This window comes from Protopterus annectens, chromosome 11.part0 (assembly GCF_019279795.1).
Source record: "Protopterus annectens isolate FY-2018-M chromosome 11.part0, PAN1.0, whole genome shotgun sequence".
Taxonomy (NCBI): domain Eukaryota; kingdom Metazoa; phylum Chordata; order Ceratodontiformes; family Protopteridae; genus Protopterus; species Protopterus annectens.
Genome location: NC_056745.1, coordinates 552,913,699 through 552,939,353, shown reverse-complemented (window position 1 = coordinate 552,939,353; position 25,655 = coordinate 552,913,699). Strand labels below are relative to the sequence as shown.

At 45.9% G+C, this 25,655-nt stretch overlaps 1 protein-coding gene across 1 annotated transcript in view; it reads left to right on the top strand.

Annotated features, from left to right (window-relative positions):
- The window catches only part of LEMD3 (LEM domain containing 3), a 1,135,447-nt gene that overhangs the window by 466,992 nt on the left and 642,800 nt on the right, over positions 1 to 25,655 (top strand). The gene's annotated exons all lie outside the window — the stretch shown is intronic.

Below are 25,655 nucleotides of genomic sequence, written 5' to 3'. Positions count from 1 at the left end.
TAATGTAAGCTTGTAAAGTGCTTTGTCTGCTGGAATTAGCGAATTCTGTATGATGTTCATCATATTACCCTGCTGCAGTCATCACACTTGGGGTTATCCTGTCGTCAGGCGGTCCCGCAGTCAGCCGGAATTCCAAAGTCTTGGTCCGGCGTCGGTTGCTGTCGCTTCTTCCCTGACATCAGTGCGCCAGGGGTATATATAATGCAACCGACGCCATTTTCTTCAGTCTTTCTTGCCGCGTGGTGCCCGAAGCAGAAGCAGTTCGCAAGTGCCGGTCAGCCGACTCCTGAGATTTTCGAATTCGAATTTCAGACTGAAGTCTTCTATAAAGCTAAGTACCCCGTTGGGGAAACTTTTCTTGCCTCAGACCGATGTCAGAAAAAGTTAACAATTGTATTTCTTGTGGGAAGCAAATACCTCATAAGGATTTTCATTCTTATTGCATACCTTGCCTAGGCCCAGACCACGAAGTCACTAGTCGTTTTTGTGCTAGGTTTAATAAGCGTACTATTAAAAGACGCTTTGATTTCACACAACAGTACTTGGGTAGAAAATTTAACTACACTATGCCGTCGGAGCAACGGACTACCGGCATGCACAAAAAACGCAAGGATAAGGACAGACAGCCCCAGGCCTAAGCCAGATTCCGAGGCCACGGCTGGTCCGGTCTCCGGTTCTCCTGTCCTCCGTGAGGCTCCGACACAGCCCCTGACTACCGCAGATCTGGAACTCAAGACTGCTTCGGAACTTTTGGCGGAATGTACCAGGCCGACGCAGCCATTTTGTTCAGGCGCTACCGACATTGCTGAAAAAGATGTCGGTGCTGCAGAAACGCCATCGGTTTCTGAAGGCATTTTCAGACCGCTCACCATTAAAACGTATCCTAAGACGAAGACTCCTATTAAATCTAAAAGGACTGCACTTCAGTCCCCTGTTCAAGGCCCCATGCCTAAGAAACAGATGCTCAAAATGGCTGAAGATTTGATCTCTTTAATCAGGGGTTCCCATCCCCTCCTGACAAAAGGCCTAGACAAGAGGAAGCTTATGCATCCTCTGAACAAGTGTCCATTTCTTCAGACTCCTCTGAGGACCAAGATTACTCCTTCTCCCCTTATGAAGATTCTGATGCTGAAGATTCTATTCCCTCAGCTTCTCCTCCTGACGACTACTCCTTTGGGGAAACTTTACACACTATGAGGGAACATTTTCACTGGGAAGGTCAGGACTATTCTGACTCTAAGAAAAGGCTCAGAGAGTTTCTTTTACTCCCCCAGCACAGACCACTTGCCATCCCACCAGTTTTAGACATTGTGGATGATGTTTACTTAGAATCCAGTTTGAACCCAAACTCTCTACCTCCTGCTCCGGCCAAGCCTGACAGATACTATAGAGTGCCTGATTCCCACAAATTTCTTTATAAAAAGCCCTGTTGCTGACCCAGAGACAATCTCCCAGGGTCCCAAAGGGGCTAAGGCTTCTATGGCTAAAAATCCTGTACCCTCTGAGAGGGATTCCAGAGCACTAGACAGGTGGGGGGGAAAAGGGTTTACACCTCAGCCACTCTAGCTATGAGGGCACTAAATTGCCAATTTCACATGCTTAAGTATCAGCAATTTCTAATCTTTCAGTTAAAGCAAAGAATGACCACTCTCCCTCAACAGTCTGAATTGAAAGAAATGCAGGATCTGTTGCATGCAACTGAACAGGTGGGCAAACATACCTTACAATGTGGGTTGGATTCTTTGGAGGCTTTGGAGGCCTCCTGCAGAGCAGCTGTCACTGGGTCTGTTATACGTAGGCATGCTTGGTTAAAGGAACAAACTCTGCCTGATCATGTTAAAGCAAAGCTTCTAGATGCTCCCTTACAGCAGGATGTTCTTTTTGGAGTTAAAGCAGAAGTCTTAAAGAAAATGGAGGATAAGGCAAATTCTATGCAGACGGTCAAAGATTTCCTACAGGTACAGCCCCCTCGCAGAAACTGGCCAACAAAAAATTGGCCCTTTCCAGCTACTGACACACCACAGAGGGGTAAATACAGATGTCCAAAAGGAAGAGGACAACCACAAGCCCATTACAAACCTCACCAATGGGGCACTACAACACAGAAGGGAGGAGAAGACCGGTCCCAATCTACCAGAAGGCAAACTCAATGACTTGCACCTCATCTGGCCAAGCAACACTCTCTTGGCAGCCCCCTTGGGAGGAAAACTCGCACTTTTTTCATACAACTGGCACATTGTCACAAAGGACAAATGGGTCCTAGACATAATTTTACGAGGATACAGATTCCATTTTCACACCTTGCCAATGAAGAGGAATGCCAAACCTGCCACAAAATCAATGGGCAGAGGCACAAAAACAAATTACAGCTCTCATGGACATGAGAGTCATTCGACTGGTACCTACTCGAGAGCAACGCCAAGGATTTTACTCAAGACTCTTTCTAGTGCCCAGAAAGGGCAATGCCTGGAGACCAATTCTGGACCTTTCAATTCTAAACACCTTCTTACAAGTACCCAAATTCAAGATGCTAACACTACAGCAGCTTCTTCCCATGCTGGGCAAGGAGTTTTGGCTGGTAACATTAGACCTCAAGGAGGCATACCTGCATGTCCCAATCAGACAAAATTGCAGAAGATACCTCAGATTTCTTGCAGGTTCAACCCATTATCAATTCTCTGCATTGCCCTTTGGCTTATCTACTGCGCCCAGAGTATTCACGAAATGCCTGGCATCAGTAATTGCCTACTGCAGACTTCAAGGGATACAAATCCCCTATTTGGACGACTGCCTGATCCAAGCGGACAGCAAGCACACACTTCTGAAACATCTGGCTTATGTAATAATGTTGTTGAATTCTCTGGGATACACAGTCAACAAAAAGAAATCAAGGCTAATACCCTCTCGGAAAATAATTTTCCTGGGTGCCAACTTGGACACACACACCCAGATGGCCTACCTCACGCCAGAGAAGCAGGAGCAACTAACACAATACTTCAGAACACTAGCAAATTTCACCAGGCTGACTGCAAGGAAAATCCTGCAGGCTCTGGGATTCATGGCATCTTGCATCCTACTAATCCCATGTGCAAAGCTGCATATGAGGAAACTTCAATGGTACCTGAAAAACCTATGGTCTCAACACAGCCACAGTTTGGAAACAATAATACCACTAATTCCATGTCTTCAAAAGGAATTTCTGTGGTGGGCTCAAGCATGCCAAACAAACACAGGTCTCCCATTCAGCAAGCCTCAAGCAAATCAAGTCATCACAACAGACGCCTCCGACTACGCCTGGGGGGTGCACATGACAGATCGGTGCATTCAGGGCAAATGGTCCCAAAAAGAAAAGCACCTTCACATCAATCAAAAGGAAATGCTAGCAGTAATAAATGCTATTATAGCTATCAAAGACCTTCTGCAATCCAGGTCAACTATTGATAAGGACAGACAACACCACAGTAATGTGGTACATAAACAAACAGGGAGGAACCCATTCATACCCTCTATGCAGGCTGGCCATGTCACTTTGGAATATGGCTCTGGACTTACAAATCGAACTTCAAGCACAGTACTTGCCAGGCAAGGAAAACATGCTGGCTAGACAACCTAAGCAGAAATTATGACAGATCCACACGAATGGAAGTTGCATCCTCAAGTTTTTACAGAGATAATTCAAGCATGGGGAAGGCCAGTCATAGATCCCTTTGCCTCCCACAAAAATCACCAATTGACAAAATACTGCTCAAGGATTTTTCATCCAAAGGCCTGGAGAGTTGGACGCTCTCTTTCAGTTGGACAACAATGACAGTTTATGCCTTCCCACCTCTTCCTCTGCTGCCCAAAGTTCTATTAAAAACCAGAGCAGACAGACCAAAGATGATTCTCATTGCTCCAGACTGGCCAAGACAACACTGGTACCCACTCCTGAGGAGCCTGACGCATTCCCCACCATGGACCCTGCCTTTAATGCCTCCTCTTCTGACTCAGCACAGCTTCAAAACTCTTCACAGTCAGCTGAAAACACTCAATCTAGCCGCATGGAAGATTCCTTAACATCACAACAGACCCTACTCTCCAAGGAGGTGCAGGATGTCATTTTGGAGGCCAGAAGGCCATCTACTAGAAAAGCTTACTCCGCAAAATGGAAACGGTTTTGTGCCTGGAATGAGAAAAAGGCCCAGAATCCTGGAAAACCGAATTTACCTCAAATATTACAGTATCTAGCTGAGCTGCTAAGCAGTGGACTTTCATTCTCCTCCATCAAAATCCATGCCTCAGCCATTTCTGCAGAATACAACACTGATCCACCTTTATTCTCTCACCCCCTCTTAAGACAGTTCCTCAGAGGGGCTAAGAATCTAAAACCCCCAAGGAAACAACCAATACCTGCTTGGGATCTCAATTTCATTCTAGAAAAGCTGACCTTGCCTCCTTTTGAGCCAGCTGCCTCAACAGATTTGCAATATTTGTCCTGGAAAACAGCTTTCCTTCTGGCTATTACCTCAGCTCGTAGGGTATCGGTACTACAAGCTCTCATGGCTGTGCAGCCTTCTATCATCTTCCATCAGGACAGAGTTTCCTTACGAACCAACCCGTCCTTTATGCCAAAAGTGGTATCCAGGGTAGCTTTGAATCAGGCTATACACTTACCTACCTTTTATCCTAATCCTCAAAACAAAGGGGAGAGATTACTACATTCCTTGGACATCCACAGACAACTGCGTTATTATTTGGACAGAACAAAGCCATTCAGGAAATCTGAGCAACTCTTTGTGTCCTATGCTGTAGGTGCTCAGGGAAAGGCTATTTCCAAACAGACCATTTCAAAATGGATAGCCCACTGCATACGCTTTTGTTACTCATTTCATGGAAAAACTGTGCCTGCATGCATCAGATCCCACTCCACCAGAGCCACAGCTACCTCTGCAGCCTTCCTCAGGGGGGTCCCTACCAAGGACATTTTGGAAGCAGCCACCTGGAGTTCAGTGCACACTTTCTCCAAGCACTGTCACCTCCCACTATACTCAAAATCTAGAGCGGGCTTTGCCACAGCAGTCCTGCAGGGCATCCTAGCCCCTCCCAGTTCCACTTAGTGCCTACCACCCTTACTTAGCTTTGGGATTCTACCCATCTGTTATGACTGCAGCTGTATGCGCGATGAACATAGTACAGATGTTCTTCATCTCACATTGCTGCAGTCCTTACACTTGGGTAGTCCGCTGTCCTCGGTCGGCCCGAATATCAAAGTATAAGGCTGACGTCGGTCAAGGCGCATTTGACTGACATCAGGACGTCAGGGTACAAATGCGCATGACCGACGTCATATCCTCAGTCTTTTTTGCCGCATGGTCCGATGCAGAAGCAGCATTGCAAGTGCCGGTTGGCGTTCTGAAATTTTTCGATTTCGGAGTTTCAGACCGAGTCAAAGTTGGCTAAGTACCCCGTTGGGGAATATTTTAGTTTTTTCTTGCCTCAGTGGTTTACCGGATGTCAGAAAAAGTGCATAATTGTATTTCTTGTGGGAAACAGATACCGCATAGAGACTATCATACTTTGTGTATTCCTTGTTTAGGGCCTGAGCACGACGTTGTTGGGTGTCGCTCTTGTGCTAGATTCAATAAGCGCACTATAAAGAGAAGGTTAGATTGTGCCGGGTTAGTCTTCGGGAAGCGATGCAATTATAAAATGCCGTCGGATGCTCCGACGCCCGCTTCTTCGAAGAAGCGCAAGGACAAAGCAGTTAAGCCTAGGCTAGAAGAACCGTCCACGGACGCCGGTTCTTTAGAGGTGTCGGTGGAGCCGGTGGTTCCACTGGAGGTTTCTTTGGGATCCCAGGGAGAGACTTTGTTATTGCAGGATGTGGCCTCTCAGGAGGCAGGTCAGGCTGATGGGGCTTCTCAGGTTACTATACTCCCTCCCTTCCTAGGGTGGTTAGGCCCTCCTTCTGTTTCCAAGGCTTCTCCCAGAGGCAGGCCAGGTTTAGCTTCAGTTGGTGTCACCCCTAGTTCTTCAGGAACTGTGCCCAAGAAGCATATGCTTAAAATGGCAGAAGATTTGATTACTTTGATTAGGGTTCTTTGCCCCTCCTGATAAGAGACCTAGGGTGGAGCCTGAGCTAGGGAGTTTTGAGCAGGCTTCGGATGTTTCAGAGTCTTCGGCTGAAGACTTGCAGGAATATTCCCCTTATTCTGATTCTGATGTGGATGATTCTACTCCTTCTGCTTCTCCTCCTGAGGATTTTTCTTTTTCAGAAACTCTTCATTCCATGAGGCAGCATTTTAAGTGGGAAGGTCAGGACTTCTCTGATTCCAGGAAAAGGCTTGGGGAATTTTTGTTTTTACCCCAGCATAGGCCTTTGGCTATACCTCCTGTTTTGGATGTGGTGGAAGATGTTTTTACAGAGGCTTCTCTTAATCCTGATTCTTTGCCTCCTGCTCCTGTTAAACCGGATAGGTATTACAGGGTGCCTGAAGCTCATAATTATCTTTTAAGAGTCCTAGGGCAGACCCAGAAACTGTTAGTCAGGGGCCTAAAGGTGTTAAGGCTTCTGTTGTCAAGAATCCTGTTCCTACAGATAAAGAGGCCAGGGCCTTGGATAGATGGGGAAAGAAAGTTTATACTTCTTCCACTCTAGCTATGAGGGCTTTGAATTGCCAGTTTCACATGTTGAAATACCAAAACTATCTCCTTTCACAATTGAAGTCTAAGGTTGATGCTCTGGCGGAAGGTATTGATTGTAAAGAGTTACAAGGTTTAGTACATGTTTCTGAACAGGTGGGTAAGCATTCTTTGCAATGTGGTTTTGATGCTGTACAGGCCTCGTCTAGGGTGGCTGCCACTGGGTCAGTTCTTCGCAGGCACGCCTGGCTGAGGGATCAGAATTTATCTGACCATGTTAAAACAAGGTTTTTAGATGCTCCTTTACAATCTGATGTGTTGTTTGGTTCTCCTGTTGAGGCAGTTTTAAAGAAAATGGAAGACAAGGCTAAGTCTATGCAGACTGTTAAAGATCTTTTGCAGGTTCAGCCTCCAAAGTTTAGTAGAAATTGGCCTACTAAGGGGTGGACGTATCCTTCTTATGATTCCCAGTCTAGGGGTAGATCTAGACGTGGTAGGGGCAGAGCTCAGGGCTCTTTCAGGCCTAGAACAGGGAGTTCTCCTGCACAGTCTTCGGTGAGGGGAGGGGTCAGGCCTTTCGTAAACAGACACAATGACCTACCTTTTCAGCTGTCAGAGCCTTGTCGCCTGGCAGCACCTTTGGGAGGAAGGTTGGCACTTTTCAAAGAAAATTGGAGTTTAATTACCCAAGACAGATGGGTATTGGATATCATACACCACGGTTACAGGTTTTATTTCCATACCTTGCCTCCTTTCAAAGGCATGCCAGACGTTCCTCCTCAACAAAGAATAGAGGCTCACAAGCAAATTTCTCTGTTACTCCAAATAGGGGCCATACAGCCGGTCCCTATGCCAGAAGTGGGCCTAGGATTTTATTCTCGCCTGTTCCTAGTACCAAAGAAAGGGAACACGTGGAGACCAATTTTGGACTTATCTATCCTCAACACTTATCTGGACATTCCCAAGTTCAAAATGTTGACGTTACAGCAGCTTTTACCTCTGCTGGGCAAAGATCATTGGATGGTAACTTTGGATCTCAAGGAGGCTTATCTTCATGTTCCTATCAGACTGAGTTGCAGGAAGTATCTGCGTTTCGAGCTGGGACTTCTCATTATCAGTTCTCTGCATTGCCCTTTGGCTTATCTACTGCCCAGAGTGTTCACGAAAGTTCTGGCTCCAGTGATAGCTTTCCTCAGGTTAAAAGGAATACAGATCTATCCTTATTTGGACGATTGCCTGATTCTGGCTCAAGGAAGGACGAGCTTCTTCATCATTTGGATTATGTGATAGCAGTGCTAAGATGCCTGGGGTATTCTGTGAACTAAATAAAGTCCAGTCTAGTACCCTCTCAGGACATGTGCTTTCTGGGTGTGAGACTGAATACAGCATCCCAGATGGCCTTTTGACCCCGGACAAACAAAAGAATCTTTCCCTTTACTTTCTTCAGTTGTCTCATCAGTCCAGGCTGACTGCAAGGACAGTCCTTCAAGCCTTGGGGTTCATGGCATCTTGTATTCTGGTGCTTCCCAATGCCAAACTGCATATGAGGAAGCTACAATGGTATCTCAAAAATGTATGGACACAGCACTGCCAGGATTTGGACACTGTCATTCAAATAATACCTTGCATTCAAAAGGAATTGTTGTGGTGGGCTCAGGAATGTCACCTAAACAAGGGACTCTCTGTGACCCGGCCAGAGGCGAGTCAGATTCTAACGACAGATGCCTCAGACAAAGCTTGGGAGCTCATCTGAATGGAAAGTGGATACAAGACAAGTGGCCTGCCAGACTACAACATCTACATATCAACTTGAAAGAGATGTTAGCAGTCCAGTTTGCATTACTAGCTTTCAAGGATTTACTTCTTCCAGGGCAGGTGTTGATTCTAACAGACAACACAACTGTCATGTGGTACATCAACAAGCAAGGCGGAACTCATTCTTATCCTCTATGCAGGCAAGCAATGATTTTGTGGGAGACTGCTCTCAGTTTACAGCTAAATCTTCAGGCAAGGTTTCTGCCGGGAGCACAGAACTCCTTGGCAGATGTGTTGAGCAGACAAATTATGGATCCCCACGAGTGGAAATTGGATCCTCATGTATTTCAGAAATTGACAGTGTCATGGGGAACTCCAGACATAGATCTGTTCGCTTCTCCACTAAACCACCAGCTGCTAAAGTTTTGCACAAAAAGGTTTCATCCCACAGCTTGGAAAGTGGATGCTCTTTCTTTCAATTGGAGCAATCTTCATGTGTATGCCTTTCCGCCTCTGCCTCTCCTCCCAAAGGTACTACTAAAGGCCAGACAAGACAAGCCAAGGATGATTTTGATAGCTCCAGATTGGCCTCGACAGCATTGGTACCCATTACTGAGAAGCCTGGTACGGAAGCCTCCATGGCCTTTGCTTTCGATTCCACACCTGTTGTCTCAGGAGGACAGTCATTTGCTCAATGTCAAGCTTCACTCTCTGCACCTAACAGCCTGGCATATTCTGTTTTGAACCATAGTGGGCCTCCACTTCCACAGCAAGTTTTGAATGTTATTTTGGAAGCTAGAAGGCCTAGTACAAGGAAAGTGTACAGATAAATGGAAGAGATTTTTATTTTGGAGTGCAGCAAAGGATTTTGATGTTTCTGAGCCTAATTTAAGTGTGGCTCTTCAATATCTTACTGAGTTACTGGACAAAGGTTTGTCCTTCTCTTCTATTAAGGTTCATGCTGCAGCAATTTCGGCTCACTATGATTGTGACCCACCATTGTTTTCTCATCCTTTGTTCAAGCAATTTCTTAGAGGGCAAAGAATATAAGACCCCCACGAAGAGCTCCTACTCCTGCTTGGGATCTCAATTTTGTGTTGGAGAAACTCACTCTACAACCTTTTGAGCCTGCAGCTACTACTGAATTAAAGTTTTTATCATGGAAGACTGCTTTTTTGTTGGCTATTACCTCTGCAAGAAGGGTTTCTGAGTTGCAGGCCCTTATGGCGGTTGAGCCTTTCTTAATTTTCCATAAGGATAGGGTATCTTTACGTACTAATCCTTCCTTTATGCCTAAAGTGGTTTCTAGTGTGCTAGTGTGGCTTTAAACCAAACTATTCATTTGCCTACTTTTTATGCAAATCCCCAAAATAAAGGGGAAAAGATTTTGCACACTTTAGATGTACACAGGCAGTTGCGATATTATTTGGACAGAACTAAAGGGTTCAGGCAGTCTCAGCAGTTATTTGTTTCTTTTGCTTTGAGTTCTCAGGGCAAGCCTGTGTCAAAACAAACTATTTCTAAGTGGATTGGGTTTTGCATTGCTTTCTGTTATTCCCATCATGGCAAGGAGATTCCAGCTGGGATTAGGCCTCATTCCACTAGGGCTACTGCCACTTCAACAGCTTTTTGAGGGGTGGCAACTAAGGATATTTTGGAGGCAGCTACTTGGAGTTCAGTGCATACTTTCTCTAGGCATTATCACCTACCACTTTACTCTAAATCCAGGGCTGGTTTTGCCACTGCTGTTTTGCAGGGCATTTTGGCAGCTCCTGCTTCCTTATAGTTTGGCCATCCTCCCTTACCTCTGCTTTGGGATTCTACCCAAGTGTAAGGACTGCAGCAATGTGAGATGAAGAACATAGTACAGTTTTGTACCTACCATAAATGTAGATGTTCAAGATCCACATTGCTGCAGTCCAATTTACCTCCCTCCTTCCCTCTGTAGTTAGAGGCGGTTGTGTGGGTTGGGTTGTCAATATGATGTATATTGTATATATTGTACATATTTTTAGTGCTAGGATGGTTGGTTGTTTGTTTGCTGTCTTTTGGTTTTGACCTTTATTTTTAGGGTCTTCTGACATCTGGGGCAAGAAAAGACTGAGGATATGACGTCGGTCATGCGCATTTGTACCCTGACGTCCTGATGTCAGTCAAATGCGCCTTGACCGACGTCAGCCTTATACTTTGATATTCAGGCCGACCGAGGACAGCGGACTACCCAAGTGTAAGGACTGCAGCAATGTGGATCTTCGAACATCTACATTTATGGTAGGTACAAAACTGTACTTTTTGTACCTTCCATAAATGTAGATGTTCGAGTGCTCATACAGCTGCAGTCCAGGTTTCCCTCCCTCCATCCCCTAGGACAGGCCTTATGACAAACACTTTTCATATAACCTTTTTGGGGTATTCTTTTATGGTGTATTTGCTTGCAACTACTGTTTGTGATTTATCAACATTGCATCTTTGCATAACATTATGTTTGCCTTCCTTCTGGGGGCACCTGACATCTGGGGCAAGAAAAACTGAAGAAAATGGCGTCGGCTGGTTCTTTTATACCCCTGTCGCACTGACGTCAGGGAAGAAGCGACGACAACTGACGCCGGACCTAGACTTTGGAATTCGGCTGACTGAGGACCCTCCTGACAGCAGGATAAACCCATCTGTTATGACTGCAGCTGTATGAGCACTAGAACATCTACATTTATGGTAGGTACAAAACTGTACTTTTCACACCTTGCCAATGAGAAGAGGAATGCCAAACCTGCCACAAAATCAATGGGCAGAGGCTCGAAAACAAATTACCGCTCTCATGGCCATGAGAGCCATTCAACGGGTACCGATTCAAGAGCAAGGCCAAGGATTTTAATCAAGGCTCTTTCTAGTACCCAGAAAGGACAATGCTTGGAGACCAATTCTGGTCCTTTCAATTCTAAACACTTACAAGTTCCCAAATTCAAGATGCCAACACTACAGCAGCTACTTCCCATGTTGGGCAAGGCAGCATGGCTGGGTAACGTTGGACCTCAAGGAGGCATACCTGCATGTCCCTATCAGACAAAGTTGCAGAAGATACCTCCGTTTCATTGCAGGTTCAACCCATTATCAATTCTCTGCACTGCCCTTTGGCTTATCTACTGCGCCCAGAGTTTTCACAAAATGCCTGGCACCAGTAATTGTATACTGCAGACAGAGGAATTCAAATATATCCATACCTGGACGACTGCCTCATCCAAGCAGAAAGCAAAGACATTCTCTTACATCATCTGGCTTTTGTGAAGCATCTACTAAATTGTCTGGGGTACACAGTAAACGAAAAGAAATCAAAACTAGTACCCTCACAAAAAATGACATTCCTGGGTGCCAGCTTGGAGACAACGGCCCAGAAGGCTTATCTTACACCAGACAAGCAACTACAACTGACTCAGTATTTCAAGACAATGGCAACAAAGACCCAATTAACTTCAAGAAAAATTCTGCAGGCTTTGGGCTTCATGGCATCTCGCATTCTGATAATACCATTTGCAAAACTGCATATGAGGAAATTACAGTGGTACCTAAAAAGCATATGGTCTCAACACAGCCACAGCTTGGACACAGTGATATCTCTCATTCCCTGCCTTCAACAGGAATTTCTATGGTGGGCACAGGCATGTCACCTCAACAAGGGTCAGCCTTTCACCTTGCCCCCAACCAGGCAAACTATCACAACAGATGCTTCAGACTATGCCTGGGGGGCACACATGGCAGGACAATGCATTCAAGGCCTATGGACTGCAGAACAAAGAAAACTGCACATAAATCAAAAAGGGATGCTAGCTGTACAGAAAGCTCTGACAGCCTTCAAGGATCTACTACATCCAGGACAACTTGCAATAAAGACAGACAACACCACAGTAATGTGGTACATAAACAAGGGGGCACACATTCCTACCCTCTTTGCAGGAAAGCAATGATCTTATGGAACACAGCTCTGGCCTACCAAGTCCAGTTACAAGCTCAATTCCTGCCAGAACAGAAAAACACATTGGCAGACGACCTAAGCAGAAACATTAAAGATCTCCACGAGTGGAAACTAGACCCACAAATATTTCCAATGATAACTCAAAAATGGGACCTTCCAAATATAGACCTGTTTGCCAGTCCTCAAAACTACCAACTGCCAACATTTTGTACAAGGACATTCCACATCAAGCTTGGAAAGTGGACGCGCTCTCCTTCAGTGGGAAAAACCTGACAGCATATGCCTTTCCTCCATTACCTCTTCTCACAAAGGTTCTTTTGAAGGTCAAAAAGGAGAAACCACGACTGATTCTCATAGCCCCAGATTGGCCATGCCAGCACTGGTACCCGCTATTGAAGAATATGGCTCACAGCCCACCATGGATATTGCCTCAGATACCCCATTTGCTCACGCAACAAAACAGATTCTACACAGCCAGCTCAAAACCTTAAATCTGGCTGCATGGCAAATCTTTTAAACATCCAACCAGCCCCTCTTTCACGAGCAGTTCTGGATGTTATTCTGGAAGCCAGGAGACCAAGCACCAGGAAGGCTTACTCGGACAAATGGAAAAGGTTTTGTGCCTGGAACCAAGCTAAAGGCCAAGATGCAATGCAAACTCATATGCCTCGCATTCTGCAATATTTAGCTGAGATGTTGCACAAAGGACTTTCCTTTTCCTCAATTAAAATCCATGCTTCAGCTATTTCAGCTCACTGTGACACGAATCCACCTTTATTTTCAAATCCTCTTCTAAGGCAGTTCCTCGGAGGGGCAAGAAACATTAGACCACCTAGAAGAGCTCCTACACCAACATGGGACCTCAACTTTGTTCTGGAAAAACTAACATTACCTCTCTTTGAACCAGCTTTCTCTGCAGACCTTCAGTTCCTATCTTGAAAGACTGCCCTGCTCCTGGCAATAACTTCTGCTAGGAGAGACTCAGAATTGCAGGCACTAATGGCAGTGGAACCTTTCCTCATTTTTCATCAAGGCAGAGATGTCCTTCATGGATGCATCTGCAGTCATAACAACTGGGTTGTTCTGTCGTCAGGCAGCCCTTCAGTCGGCCTGATTCCAAAGTCCGGGTCCGGCTTCGGCTGATGTCGCACTTCACCCGACGTCATCTCTGCTGGTCTCCGGGTATAAAGGCATCAGCCGACACCATTTTCTTCAGTCTTTCTTGCCGCGTGGCGCCCGAAGCAGAAGCTGTTCGCAAGTGCCGGTCGGTCGGATCCAGAGATTACTACTACCGAATACTACTTCGAAGACTTCTAAAAGCTAAGTACCCCGTTGGGAACTCTTTCTTGCCTCAGCCGATGTCAGAAAAAGTCAATAACTGTTTAACTTGTGGGAAACAAATACCTCATAAAGATTTCCACTCTTACTGTTTGCCTTGTTTAGGCCCAGACCACGACGTAGCAGCCTGTTCGGCCTGTGCTTCCTTCAACCGACGAACGCTTAGGCGTCGGTCGGAGTGTGCTGAACAGTTTTTCGGTTCAGATTTTGTGTACATTATGCCGTCGGATCCTCCGACTACCCAAATTGTTAAGAAAGAAGAAAGACCGACACTCGCGGTCCACGGTTTCGGCCGAAACCATGGTTAAGCAAACCGCGAGTGTCTCGGTTTCGGCCGAAACCGAGAAAACTGATCAAAGCACTGCTGAATCTTTGACTACTTCTGAGGTTCCTGCTACCTTACTTGAATCGGCCTCTGAAATTTTACCTACTACAGTGGTTCCTAGTGAATTATCAGACACCATCCCTTTGGATGTCTCTACCCCAGCACGTGGTGCTGCTAGGCCTCCTGCAGCCATGTCCATTAAGGCCTTTGCCAGGGCTAAAGCAGCCAAGTCTACTAAATCAGTGTCTGTTAAACCCCCCTCAACCAGGCCCACTTCTAGTTCCAAATGCTTACTCTGGCAGAAGATTTAATATCCTTAATCAGGGGATCTCAATCTCACCCAGACAGGGCCTTTCAGCCCCCAGAGAAGAGACATAGGGCAGAGCCCCCCGAGCCTGTGTCCTCTGATGATTCTGCGAATGACTCAGATATTACAGACCAGCCAGAGGCTCCTTTCTCCAATTATGAAGACTCAGATGCTGAAGAATCCATTCCAGCTGCTTCTCCACCAGAAAAATTCTCCTTTGGGGAAACCTTACATGCCATGCGAGAACAATTCCAATGGCAGCAACAGGATTTCTCAGATTCCAGAAAAAGACTTAGGACTTTTCTGCACCTTCCACAACACAGGCCCTTAGCTATACCTCCTGTCCTCTCTGTTGTGGACGATGCCTTTAATGATGTCTGCTCTGCACCAGATTCCTTACCTCCAGCCCCTGCCAAACCAGACAGATTTTACAGGGTACCAGACACTCATCATCACCTATACAAGACCCCACTTGCAGACCCCGAAACTATATCCCAGGGCCTAAGGCAGTAGCCTCGACCACAGCAAAACCCTATTCCTTCTGAAAGGGAAGCCAGGTCTTTAGACAGATGGGGCAAAAAGTTTATACCTCAGCTACTCTCTCAGCTAGAGCTTTAAACTGTCAGTTTCACATGATACAATACCAAGAGTTTATGCTTGATCAGTTAACTAAAAACTATCCTCTGATGACTCTATAGATAAGAAATATGTATTAGAAATGGTAAATAACATACAACAGGTTAGTAACCATTCCTTAAAATGTGGCTATGATGCACTGGAGGCTTCATTTAGATCAGCCATGACTGGCACAGTGATAAGAAGACATGCATGGCTGAAGGAACAAGTCTTACGGATCATGATAAAGCTAAGTTATTAGATGCTCCTATGGATAAGACCAGTTTGTTTGGTACACCTGCCCAGCAGGTAATGAAGAAAATGGAAGAAAAGGCAAAATCTGTTCAAACGGTTAAAGATTTCTTGCAGGTTCAGCCCCAAGGTTTAGCAGGAACTGGCCTGCCAAAATTGGTCCTTTCCTGACTCCACAAGATCCCAAAGGGGCAGGAATAGACGTTCCAGAGGCAGAAACCAATCCAGAGGAGGTGCCTACAGAGGACGACAGTGGCAAGGTAATAACAGAGGCACAGACACAGCCACTACCACTACAACAGCACAATCACAGTGACTTAACTCTAAATCCGCCTACCAGGGAACAAATAGCAGCTCCATTAGGCGGAAAATTAACCTTATTTTTGAAAAACTGGCACTATATCACAAAAGACAAGTGGATTTTGCAAACTATAGACCAAGGTTACCGGTTCCACTTTCACACTTTACCAGTCAAAAGAGGAATGCCAAACCTGCCTCCAAATCAAAAAACAGAAGCTCTACAGCAGATAATGCAATTAGCAAAGATGAGAGCTGTGGAAAGAGTGCCAATAACAGAACAAGGCAAAGGATTTTACTCCAGACTATTCCTAGTTCCAAGAAAGGAAAAAAGTTGGAGACCTATTCTCGACCTGTCCACCTTAAATACATACATCATTGTCCCAAAATTCAAAATGCTGACCCTACAGCAACTTATTCCCATGCTGGGCAAGGAGTGTTGGCTGGTAACTCTAGATCTCAAGGAGGCATACCTGCACGTCCCCATTCGACCAATTTGCAGAAGATACCTCAGATTTCTTGCAGGATCAGAGCATTATCAATTCTCAGCATTGCCCTTTGGCTTATCTACTGCCCAGAGTATTCACAAAATGCCTGGCATCAGTAATCGCCACTGCAGACTACAGGGAATCCAAATTTACCCATACCTGGACGACTGCCTGCTACAAGGGGACAACAAAAGCAAGCTGACAACAGATTTACAAAGGGTCATTTACTTGCTACAAGCACTGGGATACACAGTCAATTTACAAAAGTCAAGGCTGATACCATCCCAAACAAGGACATTCTTGGGCGGAATTGGACACTGTAAAACAAATGGCATTCCTAACCGCAGAAAAACAAAAGAACTCCCTCTTTACTTCTTGGCTCTAACAAAACAGAACAAGTTAACAGCAAGAAAAGTTCTGCAGGCCTTGGGCTACATGGCATCATGCATAATCTTGGTTCCACATGCCAGACTACATATGAGAAAACTACAGTGGTACCTAAGGAATTTATGGTCCCAACACAGGCACAGCCTAGAAGCAGAAATTCCACTAATCCCATGCCTAAAACAGGGGTTCCTATGGTGGGCTCAAGCATGCCAGTCAAACCCAGGCCTACCCTTTCACAGCTATCAAGCAAGCCAGACCATCACAACAGACGCCTCAGACCTAGGATGGGGGGCTCACATGCTGGACAAATGCATGCAAGGATTGTGGACGAGGATCAACTTCACCTGCACATCAACCTAAAAGAAATGCTGGCAGTAAAACTGGCAATCCAAAATTTCAGACCATTTCTCAAAGAGGGCCATTTGATGATAAGGACAGACAACACCACAGTCATGTGGTACATCAACAAGCAGGGAGGCACTCATTCGTACCCCCTATGCAGAATGACTTTGGAGCTTTGGAACCTGGCACTCAGCTACAACATCCAGTTACAGGCAATATTTGTACCGGGAAAGGACAATACTCTAGCAGACATATTGAGCAGAACCACATCGGATGCCCACGAATGGATGCTACACCCGGACATCTTCAAGACCATCTCAAAGAAATGGGGAAGGCCACAGATAGAACTATTCGCTTCCCCTCTCAATCACCAGCTCAAAATATTCTGCACAAGGACATTCCACCCACTTGCATGGAAAGTGGATTCGCTCTCCTTCAGCTGGGAAGGTCTAACAGCATATGCATTTCCCCCTCTTCCCTTGATACACAAGGTATTACTAAAAATCAAGGAGGAACGTCCAAGGATAACCCTGATAGCTCCAAACTGGCCAAGACAACACTGGTACCCATTGCTGAGGAGCATGTCTCGGGACAACATGTGGCCAATACCCCTGATGCCTTTGATGTTAACTCAGAACAACTACAGCATCATGCATCCAAACCTAAAAACGTTGCAGCTGACTGCATGGAACATCACATAGCAGCAACTAACCCAGAACTTTCCCAAAGGGTTAAAGACATTATCCTTGAAGCCCGCAGACCTTCAACAAGAAGGAACTATGCAGGAAAATGGAAAAGGTTTGTCATTTGGAGCACTGAAAGAGGAAAAGATGTGTCAATTATAGATATGGCTAACATTCTGGAGTATCTGGCAGAGCTTCTACATACAGGCCTGTCCTATTCCTCCATCAAGATACATGCATCAGCTATTTCAGCAGAATACAGCTTTGATCCACCTGTCTTTTCACATCCTTTACTCAGGCAGTTCCTCAGAGGAATCAAGAATGTAAAACCTCCAAGGAAACCACCATTGCCAGCTTGGGATTTGAACTTTGTGCTAGAAAAATTGACACTCGCACCTTTTGAACCAGCAGCTACAGCGGACCTACAGCATCTATCGTGGAAAACTGCTTTCCTACTGGCAATAACCTCAGCAAGGAGGGTCTCTGAACTTCAGGCCCTAATGGCAGTACAGCCCTTCCTAATCTTCCACCAAGATAGAGTGTCCATGAGGACTAATCCTACGTTTATGCCTAAGGTGATATCCAGAGTGCCTTTAAACCAGGCAATCCACCTACCTACCTTCTTTCCTAACCCACAAAACAGAGGGGAAAGAATGCTGCATTCCTTGGATGTACATAGACAGTTACGCTACTACCTGGACAGAACAAAAAGTAGCAGAAAAACTGACCAGCTTTTTGTAGCCTATGCAACAGGAAGGGAAGGAAAAGCTATTTCCAAACAGACAATCTCCAAATGGATAGGAAATTGCATACGATTCTGTTACTCCTTCCATGGAAAACCAATTCCACAGAACATAAGGCCTCATTCTACAAGGGCAACAGCCACTACCACAGCCTTCTTACGAGGAGTGGCAACCAAGGACATTATTGAGGCGGCTACTTGGACCTCCGTGCATACATTTGCCAAGCATTATAACTTACCTTTGTACTCCAGATCCCGAGCAGGGTTTGCCACTGCTGTGCTGCAAGGGATCCTAACCACACCATAATCTATTTTTTTTTTCCTCCTCCCTTAGTTGGCTATGGTATTCTACCCAGTTGTTATGACTGCAGATGCATCCATGAAGGACATAGTACAGTTTTGTACCTACCATAAATGTAGATGTCCGAACTGGATAGCATCTGCAGTCAGATTACCCTCCTCCTTCCCCTCTGTGGTACTCCTAGGGTATTTACCCTCCTAATAGCTAGCTAGTGGGGGGAGTCTCTTATGGTGTATTTGTTTGTAGATATGTACATACATGCTTATTTTCTGAGTTTGCCTTCTATCCTTTTGGAAACATTGGCATTTATCCAAAAATTAGCCTTCCAGGAAGGGCAACTGGCATCTGGGGCAAGAAACACTGAAGAAAATGGCGTCGGCTGATGCCTTTATACCCGGAGACCAGCAGAGATGACGTCGGGTGAAGTGCGACATCAGCCGAAGCCGGACCCGGACTTTGGAATCCGGCCGACTGAAGGGCTGCCTGACGACAGGACAACCCAGTTGTTATGACTGCAGATGCTATCCAGTTCGGACATCTACATTTATGGTAGGTACAAAACTGTACTTTTCTCTACGAACTAATCCTTCCTTCATGCCTAAGGTGGTTTCCAGTGTAGCTTTAAATCAAACCATCCGCCTACCCACTTTCTTCCCCAATCCACAGAACAAAGGTGAGAGACTCCTGCATTCCTTGGACATTCACAGGCAGCTTCGTTACTACTTGGATAAAACTAAGGTTTTCAGAAAAACTGACCAGCTCTTTGTATCCTATGCTACAACTTCTCAAGGGAGGGCTATATCCTAGCAAACCATTTCTAAATGGATAGGCCATTGCATACGGTTCTGTTAATACCCATCATGGGAAACCAGTTCCTCCTACCATTAGATCCCACTTTACCAGGGCAACAGCTACCTCTGCAGCCTTTCTCAGGGGGGTTCCTACCAATGAAATTTTAGTAGCTGCAACTTGGAGTTCTGTACACACCTTCACCAAACACCATCACTTACCTCTTTACTCTAAGTCCAGGGCAGGCTTCGCCACTGCAGTTCTGCAGGTCCTCATTGCCTCCACTAACCCTCTATGATACCTCCCCCCTTCCTTAACTTTGGGATTCAACCCAAGTGTGATGACTGCAGCAGGGTAACACGATGAACATAAAACAGTTTTGTACCTACCATAAATGTAGATGTTCGAGTGTTCACCCTGCTGCAGTCCAGGTTACCCTCCCTCCATCCCCTCTGATCTACTGGCTAAATCTCTGCTATGCCTTACAGATGTATTTGCTTATAGCTGAAGGGATTTTGTGTTTGTGCAGTGTTCACACCATTTGGTACTAATTCTGATCACCCTTTTGGGGGCACCTGACATCTGGGGCAAGAAAAACTGAAGAAAATGGCATCGGTTGCAATATATGTACCCCTGAAGCACTGACGTCAGGGATGAGGCGACGGCAACCGACGTCGGACCAAGACTTTGGAAATCCGGCCGACTGCAGGGACCACCTGACGACTGAATAACCCCAAGTGTGATGACTGCAGCAGGGTGAACACTCTAACATCTACATTTATGGTAGGTACAAAACTGTACTTTCCTGCTACCATTAGGCCTCACTCTACCAGGGCAACAGCTACTTCTACAGCCTTTCTCAGGGGGGGTTCCAACCAAGGAGATTTTGGAAGCTGCAACTTGGAGTTCAGTACACACCTTTACCAAACACCATCACTTACCACTTTACTCTAAGACTAGGGCGGGCTTCGCCACTGCAGTTCTGCAGGGCATTCTAGCCTCCTCTAACCCTCTGATTCCTTCATCCATCCTTAGCTTTGGGATTCAACCCAAGTGTGATGACTGCAGCAGGGTAACACGATGAACATAGTACAGTTTTGTACCTACCATAAATGTAGATGTTAGAGTGTACACCCTACTACAGTCCAGAATGTCCTTCAAGAATGCAACTGCAGTCATAACATATGGGTTGTCCTGCCTCAGACAGCGCTCGGTCGGCCGGATTCCAAAGTCTGGGTCCGGCGTCGGCTGGTGTCACCTCCTCTCCGACGTCAGAACGGCTGGAGTATAAAGGCATCGGCCGATGCCATCTTCAGTCCTTCTTGCCGCGCGGTGCCCGAAGCAGAAGCAGTTCGCAAGTGCCGGTCGGTCAGCTCTTGTGTTTTCAATACCGAAGTCATCTAAAAGCTAAGTACCCTGTTGGGGAACATTTTTTCTTGCCTCAGCCGATGTCAGAACAAATTGAGAAAGTTAATAATTGTTTGTCTTGTGGTAAACAAATACCTCATAAGGACTTCCACTCTTACTGCCTTCCTTGACTGGGCCCAGACCACGACGTCTCGGCCTGTGCTGCCTGTGCTTGCTTTAATAAGCGCACTCTCAGGCGCCGGGCAGAATTTGCCGAAGACTTTTTCGGCGAATCTTTCGCGTATATCATGCTGTCGGATCAACCGACAACTCAATCTTCCAAAAAACGCAAGGACCGGGACCGTCATCCTCGGCCCACGCCCTCCACCGATACAACTCCTAAACCCTCCGCTAGTGTTTCGGTCCCTTCGGAAGTGGTAATTCAACCGCTCCAGGCCGAAGACACAGCGTTAATATGTCCTTCGGTTCCGGATACCACTCCGGTGCAGGTTGTTGATTTTCCTCCAGAGACCGAAGTGCTGGATCTACCCGACACCATTCCTGTAGATAAGGTTACTCCTGCACGTGGGGCAGCTAGGCCTCCTGTATCTATGTCCATCAAGGCCTATGCACGTGCTAAGGCCGCTAGCCAGGCCAAGGCCCATCCTAAACCTGCTGTCCAGGCCCCTTCTTCTGATAAACAGATCATGTCTCTTGCTGCAGATCTTATTTCACTTATCAGGGGGTCTCAGCCTCACCAAGACAGAGGTTCTCGGCCACCTGCAGAGAAAAGGCCCAGAACTGAGCAGACTGACAACCTCTCTTCAGATGAAGCCTCTGGGGATTCTGAGCTTTCAGATACCCAAGAAGAATCCTTCCAGGCCTATGAGGATTCGGATGCTGAGGAATCAATTCCCTCTGCCTCTCCTCCAGAGGATTTCTCGTTTGGTGAAGTCCTACACTATGAGCGAACATTTCAAATGGCAGGGTCAGGAATTCTCTGATTCCAGGAAAAGACTTCGAACCTTCCTTAAGCTTCCCCAGCACAGACCTTTAGCTATTCCTCCAGTTATGGAGGTTTTGGATGATGTCTTCTCCCACCTGCTCCTGTCAAGCCAGACAGATATTATAGGGTCCCTGACACTCACAAACATCTCTTTAAGGCCCACTCTGTGGATCTAGAAACTATTTCACAGGGCCCCAAGGGAGTGGCTACCTCTACTGCCAAGAGTCCACTGCCAGCGGATAGAGAAGCTAGGTCCCTGGAGAGATGGGGTAAAAAAGTTTATACCTCTACCACTCTAGCCATGAGTCACTTAATTGCCTTTTTCATATGTTTCAGTACCAGGATTTTTTACTGGATGATTTACAGAAAAAAATTGCCTTTCCTGAGCCTATTGATAGAAAGGCATTGCAGGATCTAATACATAACACTCAGCAGGTTAACAATCATTTTCTTCAGTGTGGTTATGATGCATTGGAGGCTTCATGTAGGGCAGCTATGACTGCGGCTGTGATACGTAGACATGCTTGGTTAAAAGATCAGCCACTGCCAGACCATGTTAAAGTAAAGTTACTTGATGCACCTCTGGAAAAACAGAAGCTTTTTGGTGCTAATGCACAAGATGTGTTGAAGTCTATTGAGGAAAAAGCTAAGTCAGTACAGACAGTCAAGGATTTCCTCCAGGTTCAGCCACCCAGATTCAGCAGAAACTGGCCTTCAAAGAATTGGTCCTTCCCAGATTCTGACAAGTTTCAAAGGGGAAAAGGCAGGCGTGCCCGAGGTAGAGGGCAATACCGAGGCTCTTACAGGGGCCGCCAATGGCAACCTCCAAATCAAAGAAGTGGCGCAGGCACCCCAGCTGCACCACAAGGACAATCACAATGACTTGACTTTCATACCGCCTACAAAGGCTCAAAAAGAAGCACCTTTGGGCGAAAAATTATCCTTATTCTCAAAAAACTGGCATATCTTAACCAAGGACAACTGGATTCTGGATTTAATAGACAAGGGTTACAGATTCCACTTCCATACTTTACCAATAAGACAAGGCATGCCAAACCTGCCACATCATCAAAAGGCAGAGGCACTCATTCAAGTTTCAAAGCTGTTAAGTATAAAAGCAATAGAAAAGGTTCCTCCTCAAGAACAAGGCCAGGGATTTTATTCAAGACTGTTCCTTGTTCCAAGAAAAGAAAACAAATGGAGGCCTATACTGGACTTGTCTACTCTAAATACTTTTCTCATTGTGCCAAAGTTCAAAATGCTGACTTTGCAGCAACTCCTTCCCATGCTGGGCAAGGGGTCTTGGCTGGTCACTCTGGACCTCCAAGGAGGCATACCTGCATGTCCCAATCAGACAAAGCTGCAGAAGATACCTCAGATTTCTTGCAGGGACAGAGCATTATCAATTCTCAGCATTGCCGTTTGGCTTATCTACTGTGCCCAGAGTGTTCACGAAATGCCTGGCATCAGTAGTGGCTCACTGCAGACTCCAGGGGATTCAAATATACCCCTACCTGGACGATTGCCTCATACAAGCAGACAACAAGCAAACCTTAATGGCAAACTTGGACTATGTCATTCAATTACTGCAGGCCTTGGGATACACAGTCAACATTCAAAAATCAAGACTACTGCCATCCCAGCAGACTATTTTCCTTGGAGCCAAACTGGACACAGAAGCACAAATGGCCTACCTCACAGAGGAAAAACAGCAGCAGTTACCAGAGTACTTCAAAGGCCTAGCAAAGCTCTCCCAGCTGACTGCAAGGAAAATCCTGCAGGCCCTGGGGTTCATGGCATCTTGCATTCTTCTAGTACCCATGGCAAGACTTCACATGAGAAAGCTGCAATGGTACTTAAAAAGCTTATGGTCCCAACACAGCCAAAGCCTAGAGGATGTAATCCCACTCATTCCATGTCTGCAAAAGAATTTTTGTGGTGGGCTCAAACAAGTCGGTTAAACAAAGGCATGTCTTTCAACAGACCTCAAGTAAGCCAAATGATTACAACAGACACCTCAGATCATGGATGGGGGCGCACATGGACGGCAGATGCATTCAAGGTCAATGGACACCAAGGGAAAGACATCTGCACATAAACCAAAAAGAGATGTTGGCAGTGATGCATGCAGTACAGACTTTCGAAAAATCACTACAACAAAGACATTTGCTAATAAGGACAGACAACACCACGGTCATGTGGTATATAAACAAGCAGGGAGGCACTCATTCTTATCCCCTCTGCAGACTAACAATGATTCTCTGGGAAAAATCCCGGAGTCTGAAGATACATTTGCAATCCCAGTTTGTGCCAGGCAAGGACAATGTGCTGGCGGACAAGCTGAGCAGAAATTTCTTGGATCCACACGAATGGATGCTGCATCCTCACATTTTCTCACAAATAACAAAGACATGGGGAAGGCCGGACATAGATCTCTTTGCTTCTCACATGAATCATCACCTGGAAAAGTTCTGTACAAGGACACTCCATCCTCTAGCCTGGAAAACGGATGCTCTCTCCTTCAGCTGGAATTCCCTAAAAATTTATGCATTCCCTCCTGTGCCTCTGCTGACCAAGGTGATACTGAAGATCAAAGCAGAACAACCAACAGGCATTTTGATAGCTCCAGACTGGCCAAGGCAGCACTGGTACCCATTGCTGTTAAGCATAACTCGGACCAAACCGTGGCCTCTGCCCCTATGGCCTCCACTTCTAACACAACACAATTACAGGACTGTTCATCCAAGCCTGAAAACATTACATCTGACAGCCTGGAGGTTACCATAGCTCCTTCCACTATCTCTCTTTCCAAAACAGTTCAAGAGATCTTACTGGAAGCATGCAGACCTTCCACCAGAAAAACCTATTCAGCCAAGTGGAAGAGATTCAGCATCTGGAATGCCAACAGAGGTCAGGTTACAACAGTACTGAGTATACCTCAGATATTGGAATACTTGGCAGAAATGTTTCATACTGGTCTCTCATATTCTTCCATAAAGATTCACGCCTCAGCAATCTCAGCAAAATACAACTGTGACCCACCAGTGTTTTCACATCCTTTGCTAAAACAGTTCCTAAGAGGGATAAAGAATATCAAACCTCCCAGAAAACAGCCAGTACCTGCATGGGACCTCAATTTCGTTTTGGAAAAACTAACTCTACCTCCCTTTGAGCCAGCAGCAACTTCAGAAATGCAATTTCTATCATGGAAAACAGTTTTTCTTTTGGCAGTCACATCAGCAAGAAGAGTCTCGGAGGTACAGGCACTCATGGCAGTACTCCTTTCCTCATTTTTCATCAGGACAACAGAGTCTCTCTAAGAACCAATCCTTCATTCATGCCAAAAGTAATTTCCAGGGTGTCTCTAAATCAAGCTATACACCTGCTACTTTCTTTCCCAATCCTCAAAACAAGGGGGAAAAACTACTGCATACATTGGACATTCAAAGGCAACTACGGTACTACTTGGACAGAACTAGGGCCACCAGGAAGTCTGACCAACTGTTTGTAGCCTATGCTGCTGGAGTACAAGGAAAAGCAATCTCCAAGCAAACAATTTCAAAATGGATTGGACACTGCATCAGATTCTGCTATTCTTTCCATGGAAAAGGCGTGCCAGCCAATATTAGGCCACATTCCACCAAAGCTATAGCCACATCCACAGCTTTCCTAAGAGGAGTGGCTACAAAGGACATTCTAGAGGCTGCTACATGGAGCTCCGTGCATACATTTACCAAGCACTACAACCTGCCTTTATACTCCAGATCCCGAGCAGGCTTTGCTTCGGCAGTCCTGCAGGGCATTTTAGCTACCCTGCCTTTATACTCCAGATCCCGAGCAGGCTTTGCTTCAGCAGTCCTGCAGGGCATTTTAGCTACACCATCCCTTTCTTAGTTCCATCCACCCCCAGCTTGGCTATGGTATTCAACCCATATGTTATGACTGCAGTTGCATTCTTGAAGGACATAGTACAGTTTTGTACCTACCATGAATGTAGGTGTCCGATAGATATGCAACTGCAGTCGGATTTTCCCACCCTCCTACCCCTCTACAACCTTCTTTATGGGTCCACTACCCCTATTTCTTTTAGCTG